The 13,690-nt window shown below is 40.6% G+C and overlaps 1 long non-coding RNA gene across 1 annotated transcript in view; it reads right to left on the bottom strand.

Annotated features, from left to right (window-relative positions):
* Positions 1-3,156: 3,156 nt before the first annotated feature.
* Positions 3,157-13,690, bottom strand: part of LOC133538552 (uncharacterized) — a 15,266-nt gene continuing 4,732 nt past the window's right edge. The window contains exons 2-3 of the long non-coding RNA XR_009803030.1: positions 3,434-3,594; positions 3,157-3,338 (exon numbers count right to left, since the gene is read on the bottom strand). This is a non-coding gene — a long non-coding RNA (uncharacterized LOC133538552). The remainder of the gene's footprint in view (positions 3,339-3,433; positions 3,595-13,690) is intronic.

A 13,690-nucleotide genomic window follows, 5' to 3' on the forward strand; every position in this document is an offset into this window, starting at 1 on the left:
CTATTTTGGAGGGCAGTATCCGCCGTATATACAATCGTGTCAGTGTTAATAGAACCCCGTTGTAGCTGGGACGCATTGTCTTTAATCTCCTTTCTAATGACTTCAATTTTCTTACTAAAGAATTGCATAAAGTCATCAGCTGAGTGGGTGGAGCTACTGGAAGGAGTCCCTTGTTGGGTTAGCGATGCTACCGTACTAAACAAAAATTTAGGATCGTTTTTATTACGGTGGATGAGATTTGAGTAATAATTAGCTTTAGCTAAGGTAAGCATGCGTTTATAAGTTATTAAACCATCACTCCATGCTTGATGGTGCACCTCAAGTTTAGTCGTGCGCCATTTGCGTTCCAGCTTTCTGCATAATAATTTCTGAGCTCTAGTTTCTTCTGTAAACCACGGGGTGCGCTTTTTTGGAGCCTTTTTTAACTTTAGCGGTGCTATGTTATCAATGGTTTCGCGCAGGGCGTCGTTAAAATTGTTAGTGAGGTTATCAATAGAGCCCACATACTTTGGGAATGGTGCCATTACCGAGGGCAGTAGGTCAGCAAGAGTTGTCGTTGTGGCTGTATTAATGTTGCGGCTGCTATAGCAGTTATTATTATTATTAGTTTGACGAACATGCGTCTGAACCTCGAATTTTATAAGGTAATGATCGGACAATACTTTAGTATACGGGAGTATCGTAACTTTGGAAGCGGTGATACCCCTGACAAGCACTAGGTCTATCGTATTACCGTTGCGATGCGTGGGTTCATTTATTATTTGTGTGAGACCACAGCTATCAATTATACTCTGGAGCGCTACGCACGGTGGGTCCGATGGGGTATTCATGTGGATATTAAAGTCCCCCATTATGATTATATTATCGGCGTGTGTCACTAGATCAGCAACGAACTCTGAGAATTCATTAATAAAGTCCGAATAGGGCCCTGGGGGGCGGTAGATAACAGCCAGGTGTAGAGGCAGCGGTGTGACAGACCTCATAGTAAGCACCTCAAACGATTTATATTTATTATTTATGTTAGGACTAAGGTTAAAGTTTTCGTTGTATATTAGTGCGACCCCCCCACCCCTTTTAAGCGGACGGGCAATATGCGCATGTGTAAAGTTAGGAGGACATGCCTCATTTAGCGCAAAAAAGTCGTTTGGTTTAAGCCAGGTTTCGCTGAGACCGATGACGTTAAGATTGTTGTCTCTGATGATATCATTAACTAACAACGTTTTAGGAGACAATGATCTTATGTTTAAAAAACCTACATTATAGGTAGTGGGCTGTTTTAGGGAATTTTTGATCAAATTATCCGTAGTAGCAATATTAATAATGTTGTGTTTATTATGCCCAGTGCATTCAGTATAATTACGACCATATCTAGGAATTGATACGACGGGAATGTTCCGATTGTTTGATTGTTGCTTTGATAAACTGCACGCATCATAGTTAGCCACCTCAGTAAAACACATGTCCAACTCTGAAACACTCAAAGCAGAAAAAACTTGTTCTAATTTAACAGACTCCTTACCCAGACCAGTAGTCTCGCATTTTCCATCTAAATCCGTCTTCAGGGTGGAGGGAAGTGGTGTTCTGTGGGGATTAGCCTTCTGCTTTGTTTTTAGCCCCGCTCGACATCCGCGTTTCCGATCACACCGCTGGCGTCTGCTCCGTAGACGGCCCCCGCTGCTACTAGACTCCGCTGCTTCACAGGCCGCTGGATGTAGCCGCCGATGTATCCCCATGCTAGTTAGCATGTTTAGCACGCCCGCGTCTATCAGTCCAAAACGGCCCAATATGTCCATATCCAGAAGTGTCTGGCGGTCGTACGTGATCACGGAGTGACCACGATGCGAGCCAGCCATGAAGTATGCAGAACTGTCCGGCATTTCCGCCAAATGTTCCATCTTTAGCAAGAGCACCGCAGTGTCGCAGCCCGTCCGGGCGCCGCCATCTTGCATTATATCTTGCATTACCCTTCAAGTACCTAATACCTTACTGTGCAATACTACCCTTCAAGTACCTAATACCTTACTGTGCAATACTACCCTTCAAGTACCTAATACCTTACTGCGCAATACTACCCTTCAAGTGCAATACATCCGACACTGATTTCTATTCTATTGTAAGTACCCCAAAGGGTATGTGTTGCCCCCATTTGAGATCACTTTTCTAGTAGATGGCAAGTTTGAATGGGAAATGAGTTATACTTGTACAGCTCTTTTCTACCTTTTTAAGGAACGCTTTGACACTATTTCTACATTCACACAGACTGATTGCGGGAGCTGCCATGCAAGGCCCTAACCAGGACCCACCGGAAGCAAGGGTGAAGTCTCCCGTCCAAAGGCAAAACCTAGTAACTCACATCGAGCAGATTTTGAGAAAACCAAACAAAAGCAATCTATCTTGATGCTGTCTTACAAAGATCTACAAAGTCATCCAACATGTAGATGTTTTCTTCAGCTTTCATTTTCTTGCCGATGGAGCCATGGATTGAATCTGCTCTCATGAACGTGTGCCCTTTCTCCACATATTTGATCCCAATCTCGGGTGGGCCCCCATTCTGCGTCTGCACATTGGACAAGAGCCGTGTACAGCGTCCACTTTTTATTTGGACCCCCACAGTTATCTGCCCGAAAGAGGATGCAAGGGAATACATTTAATGAAGGCCAATCTTCCAAATATCCCCTCCTGCCATAATATCACATTCCTGCAAAAATGTCTCATTAAAGACAATAAGGCGACTGACAAAGAAGCTCCGATTGGTCCCTTGAGATACTAGGTTTTTCTGTTGTAACTACACGGTCATGTGGTAGTTGCTAGGTCCTGCCATGCGTGTAACAGCTTACTTACGGAACAAATGACAATGTGGCATACACTAATGTAAAGGATATCACCTAGGAACTCCCAAATTATTATCAGCTCAGTTTTGACCAAAATTGAGTTACTGGGTTTTGCCTTTGGACGGGTGAAGTGACTTCTTCAAGGACACAATTGACGTGACTAGGATGGTAGAAGGTGGGGATTGAACCAGGAACCGCGCCACTCTGTTTGAATTTAACCATCAACCTCAACCAAAATGACTTTTCTATTGTCCAAAAACTTGAGAAAGTGGGAAAGTTTGTCACTTATACTGCAAGTCGTAGTCATGCTCGGGCATACTTATTATTATTATTATTATTTGAACCCCGCCCGTCCCTCAGCCTCATATCCCTCCATTCAAACATGCTAATGTACCTGTAATTGGTCCCAGTGATGCTGCACTGCTGGGGGGGGGGGGCCTCCAGTCAGCAGCCCACCAGCGTGCGGCGCTCCTAGTATGCATACAAACACTTCTTTCTTGTCGGCCACTTCTCACGTGAGGCAGGCACACAGACAGAAAAATGATTTCAAACAAAAATAAATTAAAAAAAACCAGGTTGCTTGACTTCATTAGTGTGATTACCTGAGGTGTGCTCGTACCCTTCAAACTTGAACCGCTCGGCTAATGAGTGCTGGGAGACGGTGGTGAAGGTGGAGGTGAAGGTGGAGGTGGAGGTGGAGGTGCTGTTTGAAGGAGCGACACCCCCGCCAGGCGTGGAGGCCCGAAACCGACTAGATGGTCGCCTAACGAAAGACTTCCTGTAAATCTGGGGTCAGCAACCTTTTTGAAACCAAGAGCTACTTCTTGGGTGCTGATTAATGCCAAGGGCTACCAGTTTGATACACACTTCAATAAATTGCAAGAAATAGCCAATTTGCTCAATTTACCTTTAATTAATATATATATATATATATATATATATATATATATATATATATATATATATAAAAATAAATGGGTATTTCTGTTTGTCATTCCATCGTACATTTTTTTTCCTTTTATGGAAAATTTTTCTAGAGAATAAATGAGGAAAAAAAACCCCACTTAATTGAACGGTTTAAAAGAGGAGAAAACATGAAAAAGATGAAAATTTAATTTTGAAACATAGTTTATCTTCAATTTCGACTCTTTAAAATTCAAAATTCAACCGAAAAAAATGAAGAGAAAAACTAGCTAATTCGAATCTTTTGGAAAAAATTAAAAAAAGAATTTATGGAACATCATTAGTCATTTTTCCTGATTAAGATTAATTTTAGAATTTTGATGACATGTTTTAAATAGGTTAAAATCCAATCTGCACTTTGTTAGAATATACAACAAATTGGACCAAGCTATATTTCTAACGAAGACAAATTATTTTTTATTCTAGATTTTCCAGAACAAAAATTTCAAAAGAAATTCAAAAGATTTTGAAAAAAGATTTAAATTTAATTCTACAAATTTTCGAGATTTGCCAGAATATTTTTTTGAATTTTAATCATAACTTTGAAGAAATATTTCCCAAATATTCTTCGTCGAAAAAACAGAAGCTAAAATGAAGAATTAAATTAAAATGTATTTATTATTCTTTACAATAAAAAAATAAATTTACTTGAACATTGATTTAAATTGTCAGGAAAGAAGAGGAAGGAATTTAAAAGGTAAAAAGGTATATGTGTTTAAAAATCCTAAAATCATTTTTAAGGTTGTATTTTTTTCTCTAAAATTGCCTTTCTGAAAGTTATAAGAAGCAAAGTAAAAAAATAAATGAATTTATTTAAACAAGTGAAGACCAAGTCTTTAAAATATTTTCTTGGATTTCCAAATTCTATTTGAGTTTTGTCTCTCTTAGAATTAAAAATGTCGAGCAAAGTGAGACCAGCTTGATAGTAAATAAATACAATTTAAAAAATAGAGGCAGCTCACTGGTAAGTGCTGCTATTTGAGCTATTTTTAGAACAGGCCAGCGGGCGACTCATCTGGTCCTTACGGGCGACCTGGTGTTGGTGACCCCTGCTCTAAATGGTAAACGTGTTATACTTGTATGGCGCTTTTCTACCTTCCAGGTACTCAAAGACGCTTTGACACTATTTCCACATTCACACACACTGAAAGTGAATTTGATCCTAAAGGGGCAGCGAGAAAAAGGAACAGTGCAGCAATATGGAGACTGTGGAGTAAAATAATAATAATAATGCAGCAATCAACAAGATAGTCAACTGTTAAGTTAAAGTACCAATGATTGTTGAAATTTGTCCTCTGCATTTGACCAATCCCCTTGTTCACCCCCTTGGGAGGTGAGGGGAGCAGTGAGCAGCAGCGGTGCATCTTCTTGTTAGCAAGATGTCTTCATTTATGTCACTCCTCTATTAACTGTGCATCCTCAAATGTTGCAGTGACAAACTGGGTTTGAGCGTGGAACGGTAACAGCTTTTATCCGAGAGGAGACTGAGGGCGAGGAGAGAACAAAGCGCTGCAGCCATGTGCAGAATGTGGAGTATAACACTGCAACTGTTAGGGTTAGCTAATTTTACCAAAATAAATCAGTCTGAAAAAGAAGACTGAATATGAGTTTTCATCTTAAAGGGGGAGTGACAAAAAATAACAGTGCAGCAAAATGGAGACTGTGGAGCATAATAAAAATAATGCAGTAATCGACAAGATAGTCTACTGTTAGCAAGAAGTGTTCATTTATGTCACTCCTCTATTAACTGTGCATCCTCAAATGTTGCAGTGACAAACTTGGTTTGAGCGTGAAACGGTAACAGCTTTTATCCGAGAGGAGACTGAGGGCAAGGAGAGAACGAAGCGCTGTAGTCATGTGCAGAATAACACTGCAACTTTCAGGGTTAGCTCATTTTACAACAAAAAAACCATCAGTCCCCCTCAAAAACAAAACAAAAAGAAACGGAGCCAAAACTTCCTGCACGATCAGGAGCCTCTCTGGCGCTTGCTCCCGACTTCCCCCGACACATTTCTCCACGCTGCCAACGCGCTTTGATGTCGCCGCCACAGACACTTGGCGCCCTTCTTCCAAACAACGAGGTGCAGCCAAATGCCATTTTGCCGCATGCATAATGCAGCGTGTTGACGGTCCACGCCCTCCATGTTGGTCCACGCCCTCCATGTTGGAGTCCCAGCCGGCAAGGATGGAAATCTTAACAAAAGGTACGCAGGACACGACTTTATTGATCTTCACTTGACTTCCTGTGCGGGCATGAAAGAGCAGCGGATCACGACTGCACGCGCCAGGCCGGGAATCAAACACAAACTAAACACAGGCAGGCATGTGCACTGCATGGACACAAGTTTTGGGACAGCCAAATGGAAGAAATTGGCATCGGAGGTCAGTAAAGTTGGACTTGTTCCCAAAAGCATAGAATTGTCCAATAAGAATCTCCTTAGCTATTTTTTTTTTTTTTTTTTTGCTGACTATGTCTATTTGTCTTGGTCCAAGCAATCCTTTAAGCTGTCTTCTGACAGTCAAATGTCCCTGCGGACGCTCCCAGCTAAGCCTGGCACCCGTGTGGAGGCCCCTCTTAAGCCTTGGGAAGAAAAGAAAAGAGGGCAAAAAAAAAAGGAGCGGTTGAGCGCGGTCGCTAATCCACGTCTTTTTACAGGAAGTAAGGCAGATGGTGTCCTCAACCTCACCTTAGAGAGGAGAAACTCTTCTCGGCGACGACCCGCCACCCTCTGGGAACAAGGGAAGTTGAGGAACACTGTCGAAAACCGTAAGTCAAAGTAGGTTTTTTTTGGTGCCCAAGGACACAATGGCAGTGACTAGGACGGCAGAAGCGGGGATCGAACCTGGAACCCTCAAGTTGCTGGCACGGCCACTCTACCAACCGAGCTATACCGCCCCAAAATAAATACCGTATTTACCTAACTATGGATAACACCGGTATTTTAAAGGAAATAAATATTTTCCATTTATCAGCCGCAGACAAACGGCAACAAGGGAGAGGCATATTATCTAAGAAGAGATTAAGGGCAGCAAGAAAGAAAACAGAGTGCTGCAGAAAAGTGGAGACCATAATACTGCAGGGCATGGAGACGGGGTAAACTAACATTAACACCATTTTTTCCCCAAAAGGAGATTAAGGGCAGCGAGAAAACGGAGCACTGCAGCCAAATGGAGACTGTGGACCAGGCTGCCCTCCCGTTACATAAATAAGATTTTGCTCAGGGCTCTAATTTTAGCCGTGACTGTGGAGTGTTTATACCGGCCTACGAATGAGAAACGTTAACATACAAACAAAACAGGAACACACTGTTGTCTGAGAGGAGATTAAGGGCAGCGAGAAAAGGAGCGCAGCAGCAACGTGGGGACAAGGAGTGTAACACATCGTAATTAAGAAATGCTAACAAACAAAAACAAAGGAGACTAACTGTACTGAAGAGCTGCATCAAAATAAGCACTGCAGAGTGTAATAAGTCGGAGCGAGAAATGCTAACAAACAGCAACAATAGAGAGTCCTTTTATCCATGAGGAGATTAAGGTTCAGCAGGAAAACAGACTGCTGCAGCAAAGTGGAGACTGCAAAGTGTAGCAATATGACTAAATGAAAAATGTTAAACAGAAACATGAGAGATCAATTTTATCCAAGAGGGGAGTAAGGGCTGCAAGAAAACAGAGCGCTGCAGCAAAATTGAGACTGTGGACAGGGCCGCCCTACTGATACGTAAACACAATTGTGCTTAGCGTCCTAATTTAGCCAGAGCGGCCTTGACTGTGAAGTGTAATACGCCGGAAGTACAAATCTTAAACAACAGGGGAGAGTAATTTTATCCAAGAGGAGATTATGGGCGGCGAGAAAATGAAGCGCTGAAGAAAAGTGGAGACTGGGGAGTGTAACACAACACATCGGAATTAACAAATGCCAACAAGCAATAACTAAGGAAACAATTTTATTTAAGAAGAGATCAAGAGCAGCAGAAAAACAAAGCCTTGCAGCAAAGTGGAGACTGTGGAGCGTAACACGTAGAAACTGAAAAAGTTTCACAAACAAGGAGGGAGATAAGTTTCATCCACGAGAAAATTAAGGAACATGAGAAAATGGAGCACTGCAGCAAAGTGGAGATGGCGGAGTGTAATAATTTATCCGAACAAAAAATGCCACCAAACATCAACAAAGGAGACCAATTTTTTTTTTTTTTTATCAAAGAGGAGATTATGGGCAGTTCAGCAATGTAGACTGTGGAATGTATTGGGACAGAAGGAGAAAAGATGGAGAAAAGACAAAGAGACGTAATAAAGTTTGGACAAAGTGGAGGGAGGAGGAAATAAAAAGAAATGTAATAAAGTTAGGAAAAAATTTAAGAAGGAGAAATGACACAGGGAAATTAAGTGAAGGACGGAGGACGGAAGACAAAGAGACATCATGAAGTTAGGACAAAGTGAAAGAAAGAGAAAATAAAAAGAGACAAAATAAAGTTAGGACAAAGTGAAGTAAGAAGAATGACAAAGTGAAAGTAGGAGAAAAGACAGAGACATAATAACGTTAAGACAATGTCAAAAAAGGAAAAAAGACAAGGAGACAAAGCTAGGACAAAGTGAAAGAAAGACAAATGACAGAAAGATAAAGTGAAGGAAGGAGGACAAAAGACAAAGATACGTAACAAAGTTAGGACAAAGTGAAGGAAGGAGACAAAGTGAAGGAAGAAGGACAAAAGACAAAGAGACGTAACAATGTAAGGACAAAGTGAAGGAAGGAGACATGAGGTGAAAGAAGAAGAAAAGACAAGGAGACATAATAAAGTTAGGACAACGTGAAAGAAGGACAAAAGACAAAGAGACATCATAAGGTTTAGATAAAGTAAAAGAAGGAGAAAAGATGAAGAGACAAAGTTAGGAAAAAGTAAAAGAAAACAAATGACAAAAAGACAAAGTGAAGGAAGGAGGACAGAAGACAAAGAGACGTAACAAAGTTAGGACAAAGTGAAGGAAGGAGGACAAAAGAGAAAGAGACATAATAAAGTTAGGATAACGTGAAAGAAGGAGAAAAGACCACGAGACATGATAAAGTTAGGATAAAGTGAAAGAAAGAGGAAAGACAAAGAGACATAATCAAGTTAGGACAACGTGAAAGAAGGAGAAAAGCCAAAGAGACATCATAAAGTTCAGATGAAGTGAAAGAAGGAGAAAAGACAAGGACCTTTAATAAAGTTTGGACAACGTGAAAGAAGAAGAAAAGACAAAGAGACATCATAAGGTTCAGATAAAGTGAAAGAAGGAGAAAAGATGAAGAGACAAAGTTAGGAAATAGTAAAAGAAAGACAAATGTCAAAAAGACAAAGTGAAGGAAGGAGGACAGAAGACAAAGAGACGTAACAAAGTTAGGACAAAGTGAAGGAAGGAGGACAAAAGACAAAGAGATGTAACAAAGTTAGGACAAAGTGAAGGAAGGAGACAAAGTGAAGGAAGGAGAACAAAAGACAAAGAGACGTGACAATGTAAGGACAAAGTGAAGGAAGGAGACATGAGATGAAAGAAGAAGAAAAGACAAGGAGACATAATAAAGTTAGGACAACGTGAAAGAAGGAGAAAAGACAAAGAGACATCATAAGGTTCAGATAAAGTAAAAGAAGGAGAAAAGATGAAGAGACAAAGTTAGGAAAAAGTAAAAGAAAAACAAATGACAAAAATACAAAGTGAAGGAAGGAGGACAGCAGACAAAGAGACGTAACAAAGTTAGGACAAAGTGAAGGAAGGAGGACAAAAGACAAAGAGACGTAACAAAGTTAGGACAAAGTGAAGGAAGGAGGACAAAAGACAAAGAGACGTAAAAAAGTTAGGAAAAAGTGAAGGAAGGAGACATAAAGTGAAGGAAGAAGGACAAAAGACAAAGAGATGTAACAATGTAAGGACAAAGTGAAGGAAGGAGACATAAAGTGAAGGAAGGACGACAAAAACAAAGAGATGTAACAAAGTTAGGACAAATTGGAGGAAGGAGACAAAGTGAAGGAAGAAGGACAAAAGACAAAGAGACATAACGAAGTTAGGACAAAATGAAGGAAGGAGACAAAGCGAAGGAAGGAGGACAAAAGACAAAGAGACATAATAAAGTTAAGAAAAAGTGAAAGAAGAAGAAAAGACAAGGAGACATAAAGTGAAGGAAGAAGGACACAAGACAAAGAGATGTAATAAAGTTAGGACAAAGTGAGGGAATGAGATATGAAGTGAAGGAAGGAGGACAAAACACAAAGAGACGTAACAAAGTTCGGACAAAGTGAAGGATAAAGAAATACAGTGAAAGAAGGAGAAATGACAAGGAGCCATAAAGTAAAAAAAGTACATAAGACAAAGAGATGTAATAAAGTAAGGACAAAGTAAGGGAATGAGACAAAGTGAAGGAAGGAGGACAAAAGACAAAGAGACGTAACAAAGTTAGGACAAAGTGCAGGACGGAGCCATAAAGTGAAGGAAGGGGGAGAAAAGATAAAGAGACATAACAAAGTTAGGTCAAAGTGAAGGAAAGAAACAAAGTGAAAGAAAGAGGACAAAAAACAAAAAGACGTAACAAAGTTAGGACAAAGTGAAATGAAGGAGACATAAAAAGAAGGAATGAGGACAAAAGACAAAGACATAAAGTTAGGACAAAGTGAAAAAAGGAGACATTACGTTAAGGAAGGAGGACAAAAGACAGAGATGTAACAAAGTGCGGACAAGGTAAAGGAAGGAGGCATAAAGTGAAGGAAGGAGGACAAAAGACAGAGAGACGTAATAAAGTTAAGAAAAAGTGAAAGAAGGAGAAAAGACAAGGAGACAAAGTGAAGGAAGGAGGACAAAGGACAAAGAGACGTAACAAAGTTAGGACAAAGTGAAAGAAGGACAAAAGACAAAGAAACTTGACAAAGGGAAGGAAGGAGACATAAAGTGAAGGAAGGCGGACAAAAGACAAAGAGACATAACAAAATTAGGACAAAGTAAAGGAAGGAGACAAAGTGAAGGAAGGAGGACAAAGGACAAAGAGACTTAAAGTTAGGACAAAGTGAAGGAAGGAGATAAAATGAAAGTAGGAGGAAAAAGGACAAAGAGACGTAACAAAGTTAGTACAAGGTGAAGGAAGGAGGACAAAAGCCAAGGAGACGTAGCAAAGTTTGGACAAAGTGAAGGAAGAAGACATAAAGTGAAGGAAGAAAGACAACAGACAAAGAGACGTAACAAAGTTAGGACAAAGTGAAGGAAGGAGACATAAAGTGAAAGAAGGAGGACAAAAGACAAAGACATAAAGTTAGGACAAAGTGAAGGAGGAGAACAAAAGACAAAGAGACGTAACAAAGTTAGGACAAAATGAAGGAAAGAAACATAAAGTGAAGGAAGGAGGGCAAAAGACAGAGACGTAACAAAGTTCGGACAAAGTGAAGGAAGGAGGACAAAAGACAAAAAGACGTAACAAAGTTAGGACAAAATGAAGGAAAGAAACATAAAGTGAAGGAACGAGGGCAAAAGACAGAGACGTAACAAAGTTCGGACAAAGTGAAGGAAAGAAGACAAAGAGACGTAACAAAGTTAGGAGAAAGTGAAGGAAGGAGGACAAAAGACAAAGAGACGTAACACAGTTAGGATAAAGTGAAGGAAGGAGACATAACATGAAGGAAGAAGGACAAAAGACAGAAAGTTGGAAGTAATAAAGAGGAAAGAGAAGTTGGAAGGCGTGATCAAAGTGGTTCCCGGCGGAGACGTCCTGCCTAATGAGCGGCGTACGAGGAGAGACGAGCGGAGACAAGACAAGGAGGACGGCGAAGGAAGGGACGGCGCGCCACTCCGACACACACACACACACACACACACACACACACACACACACACACACACACACACACACACACACACACTTCAGCGGGACATTTAACGTCTTCACCCGGGGACGTCTTCAGCAAGGCCAGGTTAATTAAACCCCGGGGGTGATTTAAATATGTCACACGCTGCAAAAAGCTGGGGAGCAGATTTGCATGACAACTTCTTCTTCTTCTTCTTATTATTATTAATGTTTGTCATGATCCACGCGGGAGGACAGCGACAGAAAAAAGAGAGAAAGGTATGTGGGACAAATATTGACAATAGCTGTCTGGCAGAGATGCAAACTATGTTAATGAATGCTAATTAACCAGCAGGGCTCCTCTCTGCTAAATTGGTCCCCGAGATGCAGGCCGAGACAGTCCTGCAACTAATCCTTTATGAGGGAAAGATAAAGGAAGAGGACCTCATTAGCATAAAGTTGGGCGGGGCGGCGGAATTATTTCTTCTTTAAATTCGTCAATGGCGAGATTTTTGTGGGCGCCCTTAATTATACATCACATGGAGAGGGGAACAAGGTGAGGGAGGGACAGGGAGACAGGCGGGGGTCTCCCGTGTGAGGACCCCCTGCTCATACTTGCCCACCTTGACACCTCTGATTTCGGGAGGTGGGGGGTGGTGTGTGGAAGGGGGCGTGGTTAAGAGGGGAGGAGTATATTTACAGCTAAAATTGACCAAGTTCAATATTTCATATTTATATAGAAGAAATACTTGACTTTCAGTCAAAAAAAATAAATAAAAATAAATATATATATATATATATATATACACACACACACACCGTATTTCCTTGAATTGCCGCCGGGGCGCAAATTAATTTAAAACCTTTTCTCACTCCTGCGCTTACCAAAGGCATGCAGTAAAAGTAAGCATGTGTTAATTATTTTAAAACCTCTTCTCACTCCTGCGCTTACCAAAGGCATGCGGTAAAAGTAAGCATGTGTTAATTATTTTAAAACCTCTTCTCACTCCGGCACTTACCAAAGGCATGCGGTAAAAGTAAGCATGTGTTAATTATTTTAAAACCTCTTCTCACTCCTGCTCTTACCAAAGGCATGCGGTAAAAGTAAGCATGTGTTAATTATTTTAAAACCTCTTCTCACTCCTGCGCTTACCAAAGGCATGCAGTAAAAGTAAGCATGTGTTAATTAATTTAAAACCTCTTCTCACTCCTGCACTTACCAAAGGCATGCGGTAAAAGTAAGCATGTGTTAATTATTTTAAAACCTCTTCTCACTCCGGCACTTACCAAAGGCATGCGGTAAAAGTAAGCATGTGTTAATTATTTTAAAACCTCTTCTCACTCCTGCGCTTACCAAAGGCATGCAGTAAAAGTAAGCATGTGTTAATTATTTTAAAACCTCTTCTCACTCCGGCGCTTACCAAAGGCATGCAGTAAAAGTAAGCATGTGTTAATTATTTTAAAACCTCTTCTCACTCCTGCGCTTACCAAAGGCATGCGGTAAAAGTAAGCATGTGTTAATTATTTTAAAACCTCTTCTCACTCCGGCACTTACCAAAGGCATGCGGTAAAAGTAAGCATGTGTTAATTATTTTAAAACCTCTTCTCACTCCTGCTCTTACCAAAGGCATGCGGTAAAAGTAAGCATGTGTTAATTATTTTAAAACCTCTTCTCACTCCTGCGCTTACCAAAGGCATGCAGTAAAAGTAAGCATGTGTTAATTAATTTAAAACCTCTTCTCACTCCTGCACTTACCAAAGGCATGCGGTAAAAGTAAGCATGTGTTAATTATTTTAAAACCTCTTCTCACTCCGGCACTTACCAAAGGCATGCGGTAAAAGTAAGCATGTGTTAATTATTTTAAAACCTCTTCTCACTCCTGCGCTTACCAAAGGCATGCAGTAAAAGTAAGCATGTGTTAATTATTTTAAAACCTCTTCTCACTCCGGCGCTTACCAAAGGCATGCAGTAAAAGTAAGCATGTGTTAATTATTTTAAAACCTCTTCTCACTCCTGCGCTTACCAAAGGCATGCGGTAAAAGTAAGCATGTGTTAATTATTTTAAAACCTCTTCTCACTCCGGCACTTACCAAAGGC

The sequence above is a fragment of the Nerophis ophidion genome, linkage group LG20 (genome assembly GCF_033978795.1).
Source record: "Nerophis ophidion isolate RoL-2023_Sa linkage group LG20, RoL_Noph_v1.0, whole genome shotgun sequence".
In the NCBI taxonomy this organism is placed as follows: domain Eukaryota; kingdom Metazoa; phylum Chordata; class Actinopteri; order Syngnathiformes; family Syngnathidae; genus Nerophis; species Nerophis ophidion.